General features: G+C 35.4%; 1 pseudogene; it reads right to left on the bottom strand.

Moving 5' to 3' along the window:
- Positions 1–78: 78 nt before the first annotated feature.
- LOC113078306 (neurexin-3a-beta-like) overlaps positions 79–21788 on the bottom strand; it is a 39301-nt pseudogene continuing 17591 nt past the window's right edge.

Genomic DNA, 21788 nt, shown 5'->3' with positions numbered 1-21788 from the left:
TTTATGGTACAGTTCGCATCAGAGTTCGCCTTCTCGCCTTCACAGTGCCGGGTTCGGCCTCTTCCCCCTCTCGCGCAGTGTCCAACAGCTCAAAGTTCTGTCAAAGCGACGGGCGACTTTCGGACTCACACGTAGTACTCCTTGTCCTTGTTTTTCTGTTTCTTGTTGCCGCTTTTCGCACTCTGCTGCTTGTCCTTCATGACTGCTCCATTGCTCTGCGCCGAGTTGGTTATATAATTCCTGGTCTCATCCACTTGGTAGGATCCCTCGTCCCTGTTTTCTGTACTTATACATGGCGTACAGCAGAATTAGGATGCACAAAGCGGCAAGCGGCAATTATCCGACGACCATTCCTGGTGCTGCTAGATTCACGGACCACCTCGGAGGCCCCCGAACCCGTCTGATGCCCGGCTCCGTGGGGATTGCTGTGGGTACATTACGGAACATGGGGGAGGTTATTAATGGGCTCTTCAGCTTTGTGTTGTCTACCTCATAGGAAGTGGGCAATGGAAGCAAGACTATGTCGGGCTGGGGCTTTAGCTCCCTGTGATTCATTTTGCCCGCGGGCAGTTTGGGTGGCGTGGACGTGGTTGTGGAGCGGCTCAGCTTGGGGGAAAAAGACGTGGTAGTAGTCCTACCAGAATCGGAGACTTTGTTAGGTCTAAAGTCCTTGGATCCCCACTTAGGCGCGTGAGCTTTGTAGCCACCTTCAAAGGTCGACGAAGACAAGGTCTTATCTGTTACCAAGGAGAAGGTGGTGTAAAAATCTTCATCATCAGTAGGGGGCAGGTTAGAGTCGTATGCTTCCCCAGAGCCATACCCAGATATCATCAAGCCATCATCATCATCACAATCATCGCTGCCTCGGTCCGACAAGCAAGGTACCCCTGCCTCAGTGGCCATGGACAGGGACTCTTTGGTGGTCTCAATAATGGTTAGGTGGGGGCGGAGGGTTGGGGGAAGGGGAATGGAGGGTGTACGAGTGGCTACAGAGGGGAGCTCTAAGGGATCTTTACAAGTTACTGGGAAACTAATTCACCTGTCCTACAATTGAACACAGACACGAGGCATGTTTAGTGTCGAAAAACTAGCTGCAAAAACAAAAAAAAAACACTAACAGATTACTAGCAGAATGTACAAAATAAATAAATAACATCAAAAATAAAAGGCAAAGCGAAACAATATCGATCATAACAAGTATAAATCGGCATCAAAGGACTAGACAGACTTTGTGGGTGAGCTGGTTCGTGAGCTTTTGAATTAATTGCTTTCTGGATAATTCTTTACAAAAATAGTGCTTGAACAAATAACATGAGCTTTGCATTTGTTAAAATCAGCTCATGCATTTCAACATGAACTAATATAAAAGAAATTAATGAGTTTTTTTAACTTACTGAGTTGCAACCTTACTGTAAAAATATTTACATTTTTTGGAATAATATTTTGCATCATTTACAAATGTATCAATCAATCCTTTCCTACTGCCATGAAGTCTCATAATCTAAAAATAAGTGTCAGAAGAAAACAACGTAGTACATATAAGAAAATCATTATATAAGCCACAAGGTGAAGTCTCACCTCATGACGGTTTCATCTGTTTTATAAGTGAAACAATGTCAACAGCTTGTATATTTTTGTAGGAAAACATCTCTCTCTCTCTCTACACATACACAAACACACACACACACACACACACACGTGTGATGTAAGATGCGGCTCCCCAGCAGTGCACTGACTCTTGCCTTTTGATTGACTTTAGAAAGCCTTCTTAATGGCAGCTACTATCTCCATAATGCAATAACAGCTGAATTGTTTTATTTTATTATCTATTGAATTTGATTGGTTATCAAAGGGCTAGACATTAATCAAAGTAATAAGAAACAACTAAATCTAAAAAGTAATAACTAAATCTAAGTAATAAAGAATACATTGAATGCTGCTTTCTGTATGTTAAAATGCTACAGTACATCCTAAGATCCTCAGTTCTTCAAGTATAAGTAATGTGTCACCATTCAGAAAGAAACTGTTTCTACTTTTTACCTGCTAGATATTCAGACTGTCATTGCAAATGTAAGATAAAACTGCCATCAGGTTTAAGAACTTGCATAAAAATACAATTCAAAATTAAAAGAACTTAAAGAGGCAGACTGTAATAATAACAAAAAATAAACAAAGCCAAATACCAGAAGTTCTCAATAAAGTCATAATAGCACACAATACAGTACTGACAAACAGGCAATATAAATATCAACATTATAATTTAGCAAATCGAGATCAGAACTTCTCGATCTCATTATATTAAGAATTTACACAAGCAAATATATTATAAACAAACACATAAGCATATAATAATTTTTTGTCAACTTACATCAACAAAATTGCCCCGCATGATTTTGGCATGAAGAAAAAAAAACGTACAAAAGAAAGTTGTGTAAGAATGTTCTTGGACAGGTTTTTTCTTTGTGAAAACAAAACGACTGTCATCATGTTTCTAATTAGATATATATATTTTAGTTTCCCACATGAGAGAGAGTACAGGGAGGCAACAACACATACATCCACACCACATAACATGAAAAATAAACTTCACCAGTATTCTCTTTTGTTGTTACTTTGATAAATAATCCAGTTTTCTTACAAAAACTGTACATATTTGAGCCTTTGATTTATATAGCATTTTTTTGTTCAATAAATATCTACATTCTAGTAATTCAACTTTTTGCTTAAATTGGTTTTAATCTTTAGGTTTGAGTGAATGGATGACTACATAGTTTACCATAGCTAGAGGGGGGAGGAAGGGGGGAGAGGGTTGTGACAAGGGAACTGGACCTATGAACATACTACATAGGAGATGATGATGGGGGTGATTGTGTAAGTCAGTTGCCATGTCCATGTATAGGCAGTACGAAGCGGTCGGGCAGCATTAACGTTTTTGGCTGTAAGGAAGGGATGGGGATATACAAACAATGAGCATATACATGCCCATCTACGAAAAAAGAACAAAAATCTAACACTGACAATCTGACAAACCCTAAACTGCAACTTCTTCGCCATGCAGTTTGGAAACAGTCTTTAAAACGTCAATTTTTCATCAAGATCAACTCTCAGAATTTGAAAAAAAAAGGAAAAAAAAAGAAGTGTATCAAGATATGGAACCTCTTCACTGACCATCATGTGCATTTTGATGAATAATGTTTTAATTTTAAAAATCAAATTGGGTTGTTTTTGCATTAGAGGTTGTGCAGTTTTGTTCCTGATCTGATTCTTGTCATTTTAAAACGATTTCAATGATTTATCCCTGCAGGCACATGGAATTTTCACTGAATTAGTTCCAAATCTAAAAAAGAAGACCAACAATCAAAACACGTCATCAAATGAATGACAACTGTGATTTGATGTTCACATCTAGTTAAAATTTCAACACTAATTTTGAACCCCAAAATTCAGCTAGCCAAAAAATGGTAACCAACAAAAAATGAAATTGATTTGAGTGTGTAAACTAAAAAGACAAAATTCCCAGAGACGGAAGAACAAAGCAATTCTAATTTTCACACGCTACAACCAGATGCACAAACTATAAAACAGACACAATCGAGAGGGACAGTTTAACAGACAACTGCATCCTCTGTCATGTGACCCAAAGACAAATATATCTGTCATTGTTAGTCTTAAACATATAACAGGCGTGCAGTCTGGATGTATGTCAAAGAGAGAGGAAAATTGGCTGAAAATGTGTTAGGTGTTTTTTTTTTTTTTTTTTTTTTTACTGCAAGATGTCGCATGCGTAAAGTAAGTTGCATTTAGGGAGAGTAGACAAACAACACAGCAAGCTGAGGGTCAAAACACACATCGAAGGTTAAGTGAGGTCAAAGAAGCCTTTAAACCAGGGCCTGTAGGTCACAGATGTTTGGATGTTCGCATTTGCAGCACACTACTGGAATATACAGAGCAGATTCCTTGTTTTTATACCGGTAAGGTCATTAAATCTCATAACGAAAGATCCATAATCATAGTCGGTACCCACAGACTTTGGTTCAAAAGCAGCAGAGTATTGATTGAGGAATTCCACAGGAGGGCTCAAAATAGACGACTTCTATAGAAAAATAGAAATAAACTCTCTGAAAGCTTTAGGGCAAACAGTATTAAATTATGAAATGCTAAATTAGAACAAAATCTAATCATCTAAAATCTATATTTTCCCTTCTAACAGAAAATAACAAATAAATTCCTCTCAAAAATAATTTAATGCAACAAAGCCACACAATGGCTACTAAGCAGTGATTAATGACGTTATGAGATTCTTAATATAATATATAAAACAGTCCTTCAGTGTTCAAGGCTGCAAATGTTTTTTAGTACATTGCCAGATTGACTTGTTACATACAGTCTGTTAATAATGCTACAATGTGCATCAACACATTATTTAAATAAAACTGACCGATGGCACCTGACAAGAGTGTACTGTACAGCAAGGCGTCTCATTAGAATGCAAACACATAAGGGAGGCATCAATCAATATTTGCAGAGTGAAACTATTCAAAACTCTTCTAACAGAAGAGGTGTATCTCAATGTCGGGTGTCTGGTGGTCTTATCTCTGGTCGCACTATGGACAGGTAATTAAACAGGAGCTCCAATGCTGAATGGCCACCTGCAGGCCTGTGATAAAAGCAACTCCCTCTCTCTTGGCACAGGATGGGGCCAAGCAATACTGGCTCTCTAATCTGGACCATTCTTCCCTTTGTTTTACCGCTCTTTATTCATTTCCTGCCTTCCAACAGCATCTAATTGCTTTTGAGTCTAAAAAGACGCTCACCCCTGTCTAATCAGCATGACAAAACAAGCTACAATTACTCTTAAAAAGTAGATATTTGCTTGAATCAGGTGAATAAATTAAAATCCAGCTCATTATGTATGCATCTTTTGGGAATTTCTTAGTATTGTGTGAATCTAAAATCATGAGTACAGCATATAATGCCATCTGGTGTTCATAAAAGGACGAGTAATGAGTCCTAGTACACTAGTTTTACTGTTTTACAAAGGCAGCATTTCACACATATACTGCACATAAGCCATATTTAGTTATAATGTCTCACATTTGTATCTGTTTAATAGGCCTACAGAAACGATATTGTGTTTAATACTGCTTTTAAACAACATGAAGGTGAGCAAAGAATGACTAAATGTTTCTTTAGTCATTCTTACTATGCAGTTAAATGGGTGCTCAAGAAACCTTTCTTATTATTATTATTATACAATGTTGATAATATTTTTGTGGAAACTGTTGTGATACATTTTCTTCTGACTGATTCTGAATAGAAAGTTTAAAAGAACAGCATTTAGAAATCTTTTGTAACATTAGAATTGTCTTCACTGTCATATTTGCTGATTAAAAGTATTAAGTATTAATTTATTTCTAATATATATATATATATATATATATATATATATATAAATATAAACTGTCCCCAACTTTTTGAATGGCAGGGCATGTTTAATTGTAATATTTCAATGGATGAAACTCTTTGAAAACTTTTCTAAATGGGAATCATATTAGTCGGTGTTAGTCATAGCAATGTCGCAATCAATAAATATGGATCCACTAATTTTTTTTTTTACTTATCTTAACTGATTGTTGTTTTAGTCTCACTCTAAAACATACAATTACATAAATCAGTAATTTTACAAGATGATTAAAAAGCTTTAAACGCCCTCAAGCTGTAAGTAGTAACTGTTAGGCATCCTGTTTATTTTTTCTTATTATTTTTTAATTACAATTTTACAGAGCTGAAAAGGTATTGCATTACAGGAATGACCCATCTCATTCCTAATACATTCGCATCTGGTTTGTGCCAAGCTGTTTTTTTTTTTTTTTTTTTTTTAGAAATATACACATTTCTATCACTGCAAAGCTAAACTGGAGCTTGTTAATTCCTGATTGATTATTCGTAATTACAGCATTCCATCAAAAGTCTCAATAGCAAAAGGTCTTCTGGAAAGATGTAGAACTTTGCCCTTTAGAACTGATCAGTATTACGCTAAATGCTAACAAGAATCTGTAATGCAACTTTAACATAAATACATTGTAGTGACCCTTTACTGAATAATCAAACAGTACCAAAAACTATAAGAGTGAGAGATGCGTCCGTCAAACGGATAATTAGGTCTCATGAGGCTTTTTGCCCTCAATTCCAAATTCATTTCACCTTTTGTCTTGTTCAAAAGGAAATACCAAATAATTTAAAATGACCCCCGTTTAGCAGTGTTTCAGTTTAGCAGTGTTTCAGAATAAACAAAATATTTAGAACTTTCAGAAAATATATCCGCAACTTTACATGACAGAAACATAACTTTTTTGGTTTGCATGCAAGCATGGACTTTAAAATAATGAGATCTGTGTGCAGAGAAAATATTTGAGAATAATACAGCAGAACTGCTGTACGGAACAAATTGGAAGCGTATCATTAATCAATACAAGCCCTCCAGGGAATTCCAGATAGGGGATAAAGGGGAAAACCCAACCATTTTTACAAACAGAGAACAGAATCACGTGACAACACATCAAGACAAGTTGATAGACAGGAACACGATTTGGTACAGGAAATGTAGCGGAAATCTTTGCAACCATAAGCTTGAATATGATGCTTTGTTAAAACTGGCTCATACAGTACAGTACAGCACTCAGGTTAGTCTGATGGTGAGGATATGCATGGAGATAAAAAATGATGCCATGCACTGAATAATGAGAGATTAGTCTGGAAAACGGCTCTGACTAGCAGCTGCAATATTACATGCCACAAATGACTGCTTGAGAAAGCGTGAACGCTTTTTTTTATTGAAGCGCACGGTTTGTGGCAATAAAACTCTTTCTATGCCATCTGCATTAAAAAAAAAAAAGAAAAAGACTTCGTATGCAGACAGGCTCAGTCATGTGAGGAGGAAGTGAGGGGCATTCAAGGATGTTGGTCATTCTAAAACACAACTTTCTTAAGATTACATCAATACCTGAGCTCAAAAAACTCCTTGGATGGCAAGAAAAGATTTTGTTGCCTGTTATTTGCTTCGCTAATCAAAATGGCAATGTTCAAGGTCAAGCCCAGATGGTGCAGATGCTTGAGAAAAATGAAGGAAAAATCGATTTCAACACCAAAATATCATGCGGAACAAGATGAGGCGAGATGACAGGAATGATGCTTTTGGATAGCTGGGAAATAGATGAGGACTTCACCAAAAATAACACTGACCACGAACAAGCTCATGAAATTAAGAGGACAATTCAAGGGGAGATACCCCACGCATGCGCTACAGAAAACTCTCTGAATATGAGGCCAAACCCTTGCAGCGGTAATGTCTCATGCAGCTACATATCAACTGATGTAGAGGTTAGAATGGCATGAATTTCTGTGTAAACGTGACTGGATGATTGGGACCCTGCCAATAGCTTTCTTTATGAGGACATAAAGATTTCAGAAAGATGGATATTGTTCTCAAACCGCTAAACTGATGAATGTCATTTGGAAGAAATTGGCATTGACATTTGAGAGAATTGCAGAGGGTCAGAACAGGTTGAGGCGAACAAAGCAGATAATCTGAAAACTTAAATGTAAACATTTTCATCCAACAGCACAATAAACATGTTGCACATTTTTGCGATAAAAGTAGTGTGCTCATTACAGGCTATGAAATGGCTTTGGCCTCTGGAAATAATATGATTGCACATTGTTCTTCTTTTTATGTGCTGGTTTGCTTTTCCAACATGGAAAATGTATAATTGGGTGATTGTTCGACTAGGGGAACATCTGGCTTTGTGGACTTGGTGGAAAACACACTTTTCATTCTTTTGCTTGTTTATTTATAGTCATTTGTAACCAAATTATACATTTTTCTAAAACACCACCTTTCATATAATGTAATGCATTTCATAGCATTTTGAGGTGAAAAAAAAAAATAAAAATAAAAATTTTAAAATTTAAACCATACAACATTTAGATTTTTTTTTACCATGTAACATTTAGAATTATATATTTAAATTTATATAAATAAGAGAGAAAAAAAAATCTTATTTAGATGTTTATTATTATTCTGCTCTGTTTAGATTAATAAATGAAACTAATATTGAATCATTTTAACATGATTAATCTTTTTAAGATTGAACATCTGGGAATAGTGTAAAACAGATTTAAAATAAATTGTTAAAACTTTCCAAGACTAGTAATATGTTTTAGCGTGACCTTTATTTTAATAAAAATCAACCCCTAGGATATGAAAGTGCCTTAAGTTGAAGAAACACCCAATTATTGTAAGTGGTAGAGTTTAACTCAAATTATAACAAGATTCGTTTGACCTCTCTGACTGGAATCCTGATTTGCAAAGGAATTAAATTTCAATTATCTATAACTGCAATCAAAAAAAAATTGTCTTTTTCACAAAAGACATGACAGACTATTTTCTCAAAGCTACAATTATGTATATATATATATATATGAAAAAGTCAATACCCAACTTCTCTCAAATCTTTCTCTTTCTCACTATCAATCTTTTTTTTATTATCACTAAACTGTATTTTTCATATTTGGGTTGGAAATATTAGCAGAACAACTTGTTCACACTGAGGCAAAATTATATCGTTAAAAATAAGCATAACGACACAAGACAAAAATTGGTACACAGAAATTCGATGATATCTGTTCTCTATTACAACAAGTTAACTTAAATCAAACCTATTGAAATGAGGAAACAGAAAGGAATCGCAAAGACTGCTTCAACAGCAATTAATCTGATAGATATCACTCTACTATAAGGCTGAAAGCAAAGTTCAAGAGAAATCTCAAAATGTATCATGTGCCAAAATGCAATCCACTATCACATGGCATAAAAACCTCAGTATGATACATTTTGAAGCATCAATGCAGAGAACATGTCACTTTTCTGTACTAATTTTGTACGTATGCTCTCATAATAGGCACTGGGGACAAAATTAGTAATCAGTGTGACCATGTTAACCACTTCGGAAAACCCCATGGCCAAGTGTAGCTCGTAACAAAAGTTTGAGGAGAATGATTTGAGATTGGCTCTGATTCAAGGCTACTGAATGGACTAAGCATTAGAATTCCATGCCTATTTCTGTTTTGTTTAGATTGTTTCTTAAGATATCCTACTAGTGCATATCCATATCTCTGTATTGGTGTACATGGGTTGGATTGGACAGGAAGTTACACTTTTTCTATCCATGGGGGGAGGCGATGCTTTGAGGATCTGATCCTCAGTTGCAAACGAAAGGCCACCACATAGAGGCAAGCAAAATTCAACTGACCTAGCCCACCTGCATGTCCTTCGCACTCAGCAAAGTCCTCGTCATCACTGGAGCATTCAGCCGAAGAGACCATGTCATCCGTGGTCTACAATACAGTGGAACACACAAACAGGGAGAATAGACAGATACTTGAATGCATTAGATTGTACCACCATAATGTAAAAGAGCTTATTTAGATAATTTTTGGAATATATACTGTAAGCCCAGATGCATTTTCCGAACCAATTTAAAACTAAAATCTGTGGTGTGAAAAAAATGCTACAACAAAATAATATGCTTGCATAAACACTTAAAAAAGGTGCATGACCAAAAACATCCAAGATGGCCTAAAAAAAAACAATCTTTCTGACAAACCGATAACCGATATCCAATAACCGATAACTGAGTTTGAAAATAATAATAATAAAATAACAAAAATAATAAGAAATAAGTCAATATTTTTGTAATATTTTATTGCTCATTACAAGGTCAAAATATAAAAATTAATGGGGATTTTCCATTAAAACTTCAAATATAAATTAATGAAAAATAAATAATATAATAAAAATAAATAAACACACTCACATGAATGCACACACACTCACATGCATGCACACACACACACACACACACACACGTGTGTGTTTTCCGTCATTAAAATAGCAAAAGTGGATTTGGACACACCCTGAGTGCACCTGCGCCATGCACTTTACACTGTGCGTTTAGATCGTTAAAATAGGGCCCACACTCTTAATTGTTTATTTACTCTCATTACTTACAATTTTTTTTTTAATAAATTAATTTTCAGCAAGGTTATCTAAAAAGTCATAAACACTTTCCATATGATTTAAACTATACAAAGTTTGTTTTCAAAAAATAAATAAAGTTATACTGTACGTTAAAAATTGTATGCAAATTAATAAATAATATATGGATTTAGCACAAGATGAGGGTGGAATAATAAAAGGATTTTCATTTTTGGGAGACTTATTCCTTTAAATGAAGCTGAGAGTACCACGCTCTTATTAGCAGCTGAAAGCATAATCAAATTAGCCAAAATTTTTTATAAATGAATATGCAATGAGTCTGAGATTTAGCCAATTTTAGAAATGACAGAACTTTCAAAGGAGCTCTGCAGGAACACAATTCATGGAAGCCTGTTCATAAGTCAGTGTCATTACTTCCCTGTCAATAAACATAAATTCACCGGTGACAGACAGCGAATGAGTTTGCACAGCTCATCTCGGGTGTTAATTCCAAACTTTTATTTTGAAAAACTGCTCACGTCAAACATTTATACGAGTCACCTCCATCTCGCCGTTTCGAGAGTCTGCATGGATTTCCCATCGTTGTATATCACTAGCGCTGAGTGGAGAGGACCAAACACACAGCGGCACTCTGAGATTATCTGTGTTTCTCCAACGTCTCCCGCTCTGATTTATCCCCAGCACTCTCCCTTACTCATGCCAACCGCCGCGGTGAGCTCGTTTTTCACACCCTCTGCTTGGCATGTCTTTATTAGGAGCAGATTAGAATGTGGGGCAAAATAAGTACTGTCGTAGACCAGGTTTATGAACTTTTAAATAACACAGAGAGCAATGGAAAGCACTCTCCTATGTGAAAGCGCAAGGTCATAAATATGATTGGGTTTGACAGAATAATAAAATGCTTTCCCTGAATAGTCTTGGTGGACTTTGTTGGGAAAAAAAAAGAGCTGCTTCTTTTTCTCCCCCAGTTTTGGTATGAAAATGGTGCAAAAATCCATTCGAATGCACATCAGGCTGGCCAGAGGTGGCACTTCATACCGGCGGGGTGTGGAATATCGCTCTAAAATTATTCATTGAATTTATATTTAGTGTGGCAAACAACTCATCTGCGTGACTGAAAGAGCAGGAGGATATCACAGATGCAGAAAGCAATGAGAAACATAATTGACTGATTGTGGAGAAAATGTGAAATTATTTCAGGTTTCCCCCTTGAATGACAGCATTTAATCTCATAAACCGCTCCGAACAGAACCCACGGTTGATTTTCGGTATGAAAATGTTACTGATACAATGGCCGCCTTGAATATGTAGTCTGTCATGCTTACTAATGCACAGATACGTACAGATCCCCAAATCAGTCAGAAGCATTGAATAGCTCAGAAGCCACTCTTCATATCCTTTTCCACAAAAACACGAGCTCAGTGTTGACACAGGCTGAGAATGCTATGGAGAGCTGCTGCATTATGCCATTTTATACTTATATATGGATACTTCTGTTGGGAATGAGAAAATGGACTAATCCACATATTAACAATGTGAGAATGTCTTTCGGTGGCCATATAAGCCTTTAACGTTCATCTGTGCTGAAGAGCCCAATCTTTTCCCCTCCCTCTCTCACGCCCAGTCTGACAGTGACGGGAACTTAATATTGAACTCCTGGAAGATAAGCTTGTTTCTTCACTCTTCTCAAAGCCGAGAGTGAAATGCTTCATGGTTTCTGACAGATAAGCAAACCTGGTTAAATCCGTTCAATTTATTTTCAGTCTTAAGGAAATTGCACATTAAATAAAGAACAATGTTTTTGTTGTACAAATAATACGTATCTGTTTAATTATTATTATTTTTTAAGTCTACGTGGGGTCTGTTACCATGTAATTATTTCAAAAGGTGACCAACAGCCACAATTCTAATTTCAACAACAAACATAGGCATCTAAACTGAACAGATTCTTAACTGGTAGAAAATTACTAAAAATCATTGTAAATTTTTTTTTAGATAATATGACCCAGATTACATTCATCACTTTTTATTTGCACTCTTCTGCCAAATGACAACATTTCTCACTTTCATTTAGTTTAACTAATGAAATAAAATGGACTAAAACGATATACACGTTTAAGAATAAGTAAATAAACATGACAAAAAATTAAGCAGAAAATCTATTGCAATATATGTGTATATTGACTAGCAATTTAAAATGAAGCTGAGAGGGACATAAGTTTAGTACATTATACCATTTTCATAACTCATATTTTCTGAAATGTTATGCCCAATGAAAACTTGTGAAAAGACATTTCAGTTTTATCGACTGAACGATAAACTTCCACGTACACAACAGTACAACATATTGGACTGACCTTCATCTCTCACAGCTTCACTTCTGTTGATGTCGGACTAAATATGGTGTCTGCTCTGACTAAAGTCTATGGCTTTCTTGCACTTCATACTGAATAATAGCTGACTTCATACAGTAGCTGTACAGGATGAGGACTATAGAGTGTTAGATGACAGGGCCCTTTGGACCTGTTATTCGTCTGGCCTGGTGAAAATGAGCAGCTCTGCTGTGTATTGCGTTTTAGTGAGATGCTTGGGTTGGCTGTTGAGGCAAAGAGTGAAATCTGATTATTCTACCTTGACAAGGTAAAGGTCATTATGGACAGCCTTGTATCTTCACCCTTGAGCTTCAGTAATAGTCTGTGAATTCACGGGAATCAGAGTGGACTGACTGCAGCTATGAGGAAAAAAGAGCATGCATGTACAAATAAAAGTCAGGGAAAATGAACAGAGATCTCTGGGTCAAAATGTTAACAAAATTGAAAATGACAAATAAAAAATAAAAAATAAAAAATAAAAAAAAGGAATTGCTGAAATGTAAAATATATGCACATACAAAGAAACAAAATCTAATTCCGACAATTTGTTGTTGATGTATGTTAGAATGATAAAAATATAAACATAAATATAAAACAGAAGTAATAGTTTCCACTGTAGTAGTCTGAGAATTTTGAACCCCATTGTTTCACGAGTTCACACCCACATTTTATTAGTTGAGGTATGGAATGCGGATTTGGCATGATGTCCGGGGAAGGGCTCCGAGCTCGGGAATGGCCCAAACTTAGAGTACCCCCCCTTCCCGTTGATTATAGGCTAAGTCTCTGACGCGATCCTTCCGAACCTTTTAAGAAAACATAATATATATACACAATAGATACATTTATAGATTTTATTTTCCTTTCATAACCAGGTATAGAGAGAGAGAGCTTATAGCTCTGTGGTTCTGACCCTTCGATTGTTGTGGACAGCAGGCCTTCTGAGATAAACTCATTTTTACTGTTACCAAAGACTGGACTTTATCAAAAGCGGGTTATCTGCAGGAGTAATAATACAAAAAAGAAAAATCCCTGGATTTTTAGGATTTCATTCAGAATAAAATTATTTGAAATAGCTGTTCACACAGTAAGTGGCTTGAAACCAGACTTTAAAATTAAGACAGGGATGGGGTAACATTACAGTAGTGCCAGTCTGTTTCTAAATTAAAATGATCAAATCTAAACCTCGAGTTGAATAATCTAAAACATTAAAATCAATGTCATTTTAGGGTCTCTATACAGTATAATATAATACTAAATGAAAATGTATAGTTCAGCAAAAACTTCAGGAATGCTGAATGTTAAAGTAGGTTTAAGTTAAAGGACTAAAATTACATTCATACATGAAAATAGGAACATGAAATTAAACTGAAAATATTAAATATAAATCTAATTCAAAACATTAATAAATGCTATATTAGTATATGAACACTAAATTAACACTGGTCAAAAACTGGTCGAGATATTCTAGATATTCAGATATTCTTAAAAGCAAGGAACAAATAACTGAAAAATTAAAACCGTTTTAAGGGACAGAAAAGTTCCTGTAATTGAAGAATCACTGATCTACAGCAGTACAAAATAAGTGTTCTGGCAAATGTGGCATGGCTTGGCAACTTCCAGGCCACTTCCAACACAAAGCCAGCAGTCTGATTACGTTTCTTTGCCTACTTATGGCAGAATACCACTGCAGCTGCAGGGCGAGATGCTATTTTGGGCCTGTGACTTTGTGGATGTTGGTTAGCATTCAGCTCTTTGCCTCGAGTCCTGCTCTGCCTATGCAAATCTTCTTAATCAATGCAGGATATTTACCATGGCTCTGCTCAAAGATAACTGACAGCCTGGGTGAGCTGTTCCAGTGTCCTGCTGGGTACAGAAAGCAGAAGGGAACTGGAGTGACAGAGCAGAAGAGGCCAGCATCTCAATTCAAATTTGGTTATTTGGGAAACCCGAAGAATGTTTATGAAAAAAGAAAGGTATAATGTTTTTGGAGATGTGATTACACTGGGTCTAGTCAAAGCCTTCTAACATCAAAAATGCTTTGCATCAAAGGACAGACGGAGCTTTTCATTTGAAAAGCTGTCTATCAGTGCACAAACTGAAAACAGTTGGTCTAAATGCTCGCCTTTTGCACACTGATGAAGACAAGAAAGTTAACATCTCTATGGCTCATGTGCATGTAATATTTCATTAGGGGTGAATGAAAAAAGTGTCCTTGAAAAATGTGGCTTATTGACAGATGTGTTGGGTGAACACTTGATAGGAAGAGCAAAGATCAAATTATGTGACTGTATAGCAAATTCAACTTTGTGGAAGTATAAATAATCACCACTGACAGTAAGGTCACTAAAATTGGCTTTTCTTCTAAAAAATAACAATTTTTCTTGCCATTTGTGTCTCAAAATACAGCTAGAATGTGACCACTTAAATTGAAACCAACAAGCTTGTTTTAAATTTAGTAATGAAAGCCATGAAAAATTGATTCAAACACCAATTTTGATCATATTTAGCAAAATGACACTTGCTTGCTTTAGGATAAACATTTTAAGAGCTAAAAAGGGCCACAGGCCAAAATCACTGCTCTTTCACTTTTCTCCACCTTAAATTACTGTGCTGACAGTCTTGCATAAATTAGGGACTTAATACAAGACATTTCTTGTAAGTATAAACATTTCTTAGGAGTAAAAGCTTAATAGTCTCAGTGCATGATGAAAAGCTACACAAATTTAGTGCTGCTGACCCGTAGACCCCCTAAATTACCTATTTCTATTGATTCATTTCATTCCATTTGGCTTGTCTCGCAGGGTGATTTAATTGAGGTCAGAGAGCAGCTTGTGAACAATTCAGGACATTTCATCAATAACAGTGAGAGAAGTGCAGTGTGAACACAAGAACAGACTTAAATACATGAACACCGAAAGACTATTATCAAATAATGTGCAGCCCAGCTAAACCTGCAGTTCTGAACGTTGAATGTTTTTCTTTATCTTCACTCAGTGCTGAACTGTTAAAAACTCTTAATATGTCAAATATGGAGATAGAAAAAAAAAATCAGAGAGAGGAAAATAGTTATCATACATGACTGGTATCAAAATCTTAAATCCTGAAATTTGTTATTTAAAAAAAAGAAAGAAAGAAAGAAAGAAAGAAAGAAAAAAAAAACGACAGAGTAGCCCATATTTACAAAATCTGCAAAGTCAAAATGCACATAGCACAGGATCAGCATATCCTCTGCCAAAAGTCTTTGCATGTAAATCCTGTAGATATAGGAGCAAGCGTGTGATTTACGTTTTAAACAGAAGTCAGGTCATTCTTTCCACAGGAGCCCCTCAGTCCTAATCGATTATACAGCACCAAGGAAAGTGCTGATGCTGGAATAATCTTTGAGATTTAGGAAGTTCCTCCTATTGTGTTTGTATGCCCCTTTTTGATTTAAGACGTGGGTATAGTAAACATGCTTGATGCCGAGATTTAGCATAGATCGCTGAAGTCACAATCAGTGAAAAAAGTCATTCAGATGTCACAGTCAGTGGGGAAAATACTCATTATGATGTCATAATCACTGGGAACAGAATGAATAATGATGTCATAATCAATGGGAAAGTAACTAATGATGTCATAATGAATGGAAACACAACTAATGCTAATATTATAATGAGTAAGAACACTGTTCTTGTGTTGTAATTCTGGTGGGAAAATTTAATTTCATTTATGCATTTAGCAGACGCTTTTATCCAAAGCGACTTACAGTGCATTCAGGCTATCAATTTTTACTTATCATGCGTTCCCGGGGGAATCGAACCCCCAACCTTGCGCTTGATGAGGCAGGGTTCTACCAATTGAGCTACAGGAACAATGACCCATTTCTGATGTCAGGATGACTGAGAACAGAGCTATTGAGCAAAGCAAACACTGAAGGAGGCATTTCTTCATACAAAAATAAAATAGGCTCAAAAGTTTGCAAAGAAAGTCTAATTGTTTTAACAACATTCGAATCATACTGATATAAATACAGTGCGATCACAGCTCTCATGTTCAGAGTGCACAGGTAGCACTTTGGCGCCTAATTGAATGGTTAAGACCATCCTATTTAGTTTACCAAACAGATCTAATTAAATGAACCTTCCAATTAAATAATTAACAGCAGTAAGGCAGAGCAGAATGGTGAATCAGAAATAGGTTGTGCTGCAGCGTGTATTCTTTCCAAATCACACTCTTGATTTGCTCGTGGGAGGTGAGGAGTTTTTCACCTGCGCGAAGAAATACTGTAAACGTCTGTCATTGTAGCTTGACTAAAATATGTCTTGCATTATTAATGTTTGCAAACAAACAAGTTTAGAGACGGTTTAGAGGAACAAAGCATTTGATGTAGCAGAATGGGTTTAATTAAATTATCTGAAGAAGAGTTGTGTCATGTCAAGATGTAAGTTTATGTGGGCTCAATCAGTGGGAAATACTTGTGCAATTGACATTTTAAATCAAATTTGATCATAAATGACATCATTATGATAGATTAAAAAATACGTGGTTAATTTTTTAGCAAGGATGCATTAAATTGAAGGGACAATCAAGACATGTATTGCTATTTGAAATAAATTAGGTGCTCCCAAATCGTGTACTTACACACTATTCTACAACATTTTATAGTACAGTATTACAATGGAAGTATACAAGACCTACTAAATTTTCTTTAACATACAAAATACAATTTTTATTTTTATTTTTCCTTATTTAGCTTAAAATTATTTATTTTTCTATCTCTCAGTCACTGACATCTGATGGGCTCTAAATATAGGGTCACATGACAATACATTGTGCTTAATAGCAGTTTACTAGCTTAAGGGGATGCCACAGCTTATCCAAGAACATCTTTTTTTTTGCCCTTTATTATTACAAATATAACTTAAAATGAATGCTACGCAGCAATGATCTAGCCATGCCTGTACCTCAAGCCTTTTCAAGAGGTGATCAGCAATTATTTTGACAACAGTTCAACTTACAATTAAGATAAAATAAAATATCTAGATATTCGTTTTAACCCCTAATGATTCCATGTCACTTCAAAAAAGGAGGCAGACAAAAGCAGACATTAAAACAAAAGTTTGCTGACTCTGGTCCTCAGATAATCATCTCTTTTCATCCCTCCTGTGGGTTTCTCTGGCCTTGATGCTATCGTGTCTATCTCCACTTTGGCAGTACAAGGAGTGAACAGCTTGTATTACAAACTGAATCAATAAGAAGGGAGAAGATCAGTTTCAGAATGATTCAGAGAGATCCACCTCTCTGATGACAGCCATTTGACATCTTATCGCACATCGTGTTTTCTCCAAGAAAAAGGCGATAACAGGGACGTACTGTATCTACAGGATGAAAGGACATTGAAGCCTTAGCGAGAGACAAAAACAAGGGACCTTCTACATAAAAAAATAAAACATTTCAGCTTTCAGTTTAAAAGTTTGAAAGCACTTTGATATATAAACGATTGAATATATAATATACTGAAAACAACTGGTGTGAGATATACTTGGCAGTTATTTTTACTGGAAAACTGCATTGAATTCACCTCCTCAAGGGGAAATACTGAATTAAACATGAAATTTTTGTATTTTCTTAATACAAAAAATAAATAAATAAATAAATAAATAATGATAATACAGATTGGCAGGTGTGCCAAAATGTTAGTTTTAGGCCCTGTGTACAACTATATTTGACCTACACATCTTTGTAACTCACCTGGATATTGACTTTCTAAGCTCTCTTTGCTCACCACCTCTTTGCACTAGAATGGCCCGCAGCAAGGACTCACTCCAGAACACTTCATTTTGTTTTGTACTCATGACTTTTTTCGTGCTGCACGGCAAACTCTAATCGTCCCGAGCTTACGCGGAAGCTTTCAAACAGCCGCCGTTCATCTTCCTGTTTACAGGTGAATGGTCTCTTGCTTTATCTTTAATCACTTTCTGGCAGAGGAGGGCAAGGTCGCATGGGACCTTTTGACAAACTATCTCCCTGAGCACTCCTCTTTGTGTCCTCACTAAAATTAGAAAGCAATATGCAGTTTGCTTCAATTATAGATTCAAATCTAAAGTGGCGTCTTTTATAATGCCGTGCCTGTATAATTTGAAGAGGGGATGGAAATCTTCTGCGGAGACAGAGAGGTGTGTGTGGTAATGTCTGGGTAATAGAGGCAGAAGACAGAGCAATGGCACAGGAACACTGGGTTCAGATGGCATGTACAAGCCTGATTTCATTAAACAGATACCTTGACATCAAAATATGAGGAATCTCATATTTACTTTTTTTTCTAAATATTTTACTTGTACAGAACCTTCCATGCATAAAATGTGTTTTAGAGAACAGAGGATAAAAAGATATAAAAAAGAGAAGAAAGTATAAAATATAAAGATGATTTTTTTTATATATTTGAAAAATAGGTAATTAAACAAAAAAATATATTTAAACCCTATTAATTTTAATTATCCATAATAATAATAATTATAAATAATATTATATTTAATATACGTTTTGACTCTATTATTAAACAAGTTTTGGACTTTATCTGTTGTCTCCTTCGCCAAGATTCGCAACACGACCGATGTCAATGATCAAATAAATAAATGTAATCGCTATTACCTCGAACCATGTATAAAAATAAATAATAATTATTATTTTAATTAACAAGTAATTATTATTTTTATAAAATTATTAGATATAAAAAAGCAGATTTTCAAAATGAAATTGGGTATGGTTTATCTGTTTCATCAATTTCTTTTAAAAATATACAAATGTTTTAGAAAATTAAATGTAATAATAATAATAACTAAATATTAAATGCTATTACTTTAAATTATGTATAATAATAAAATTATTATTTTCAAAAACATTATTTATTATAAATTATTTGCAATACAAAGTAGTGTACTGTATATTTTTTCTCAATGTTCTTTTTTTTTTTTGGATTAAAACTCGACGAAATCACTTCTGTGATTGATGTAATAAAGAGAAGAATCTTTATTGAGATGCAGCCTAAATGCTACTGCTGTTGTTATTAGGGCTGGGTATTGATTCAGATGTGCCAATTCGATTTCAATTCAAAAGCTCTCGATTCAATTGGATTAGATTAAAAAAAAAAAAAAAAAAAATGTTTTTATCACATTTGGTGAATATAGTTTTAATACAAATGCCATTGATATTTCAAAAAGAATTACAGTAAACATCAATTTGCAAATGGTGAATTTGTAAATAGAACTGAGAAATAGAGCCACATTCCTGTATTTTAAACCTCTTATTTTTTCTTTCCGCAGATTTATAATATTACTATATAATTTCACCTGAGTATTGTAAATCACGCATATTGCTTTGTTCTTGGTTCTTGTAAAGAGTATTTCCGCCATGATAAGCGCTGAATGGGTGACAGGCTTTCTGTTGTAACATTGCGCGGTTTAAATAAGAGGGTGACCTCTAGTGGAGAAAACTAATGATAAGATTCACATTAATCAGATCTTGTTTTAAATGTTTGCCAAAATAAATTAGGGAAAGGACAGATTTACGGCTTTTGAGAATCGCTATTGAATCGACGTCATTTTAAAAAACGATTAATCAAAAAATCTATTTTTTTTTTGCCCAGCCTTAATTGTTATGCAAACTTGTCCATTCCCAATAGCGTCCCTTGTTTGTTACTTTTATTTATCATGCCTCAAGAGGAAATAAATTGGAGTAAAGTGAAACTTGATTCACATTTCAATACACTACCGTGGCCAGGAGATTGGATTCACATTATCTATCCAAGGAGCTTGGACTCGCATCATCTATCCAAGGAGCACCTTAATACGGCTCCAATAGCTTTGGCCCTTTTAACTACGGCTGCCGTGCATTTCAATAAATCAAGTCCGCCGTCTCTTAGGGATAGCGGCGTCTGCCCACGCGTAATATCCTGGTCCCACGTGGCTCATCAGCACCTTCTGAAATGTATCAGTGCTCTGCAACACAGCCGTCTGTCGGCCGCCTCCAACCTCCATATAATTGGATTCTAAACACAACTCTGGAGAAATATTAGTATTTATTGTGTTAGAGCAGCAACTCCTATTGCTGACAGTATTTTTTCTTTCTCAGTGGATTGTGCAGTTAACCCCTGAACTGTCTGCCAGCTCTCATGTAAAAGAAAGTGTACAGCTTTTAGTTTATACTGGGCGTACCTTAACACTTAGTTTTTGTGCTTTTTAAATGCAGATTGTTGTGCATACACAGTTAAGGTCAGCTTATGTACTTTTGTTGAAACCTATTCCGTTTAGATTGAAACTAAAATCTGGTTACGTGATAATTAGAAGATGCAGTCCAAAACTGCAAAGCCTCTGTTAACTCTACACTTCGTTCATGAGGAAGCAATTAATATGCAGAAATATCCATTAGCTGTTCACATTGTGGACAATTATGAGGGTCTCAGTGCGGCGGCTTAATTAAATCCACAAAAATCATGTTGTTTCCGTGAGGTTCATCACAACGTTGCAGTAATTTGTTTGTTTCTCGATAAGTCCTCCCAGCAACAACACAGCAAGCGATACTAGCTGCTGTGCACAGCAGATGCATGGTGACAGATAACAATCCCCGGAACTGGCCACATACGTGTCTTACATAGATTCAGTGTTTTACAACTTAAGAACAGGAGCATCAATACTTATCAAGACCAGCCATCTGCATCCACTGGACTGAATAAGAATTTGTGCATTCAGTAGTGATTCATCTCTAAATCACATTAAGCAGTTCTTTTAAAATGCATCATAGGGATAGTTTACATAAAATATAGCACCATAAAATATCACACAAATGTCATAAAAGTAGTTTGTATTAAACCAATTTTTAGCTTTTTCTTCACAGAAGGCATTCAAATTTGCTTGCAAGACTTAGAATATAAGTATAGCACCATAAAAGTAGCAATTATGATACTTTTATGGAGCTATTTTGTCATTTGTGATCTTAACAGCCCCAGTCTTAATTCATTTTCATTATATTGAAAAGAGTATTCAGGATATTTTTATAAGAAATCATTCTTGTGTGTTATTGGAGAGAACTACTTCTTTAAAATATCAAAATTGACAGTCCAAAATTGCTTCAAATGCACCTGATGTGTCTAATTCAGGCGCTCTTAGTTTTATCTTTAACCTTTACAACATCTACAGAATAGGAATATCATCAAGTCCCGTCTTACTCCATTATGATCTTATACACAGTATAAGCTGAAACATTAATAAAATCAACACTGCCGTAATATGCATTATCCATCCTAATGCCCAGCGCATTAAATCATTCTGTTAGGGATTCTGTCTAAAGCAAATAGAGCTCTTATGACAACATGGCTGAAAGTG

Source organism: Carassius auratus, unplaced genomic scaffold, assembly GCF_003368295.1.
Source record: "Carassius auratus strain Wakin unplaced genomic scaffold, ASM336829v1 scaf_tig00025197, whole genome shotgun sequence".
NCBI classification, from domain to species: Eukaryota; Metazoa; Chordata; class Actinopteri; order Cypriniformes; family Cyprinidae; genus Carassius; species Carassius auratus.
The sequence above is the reverse complement of the archived record's forward strand: the minus strand, read 5'-3'. Positions and strand labels throughout refer to the sequence as shown.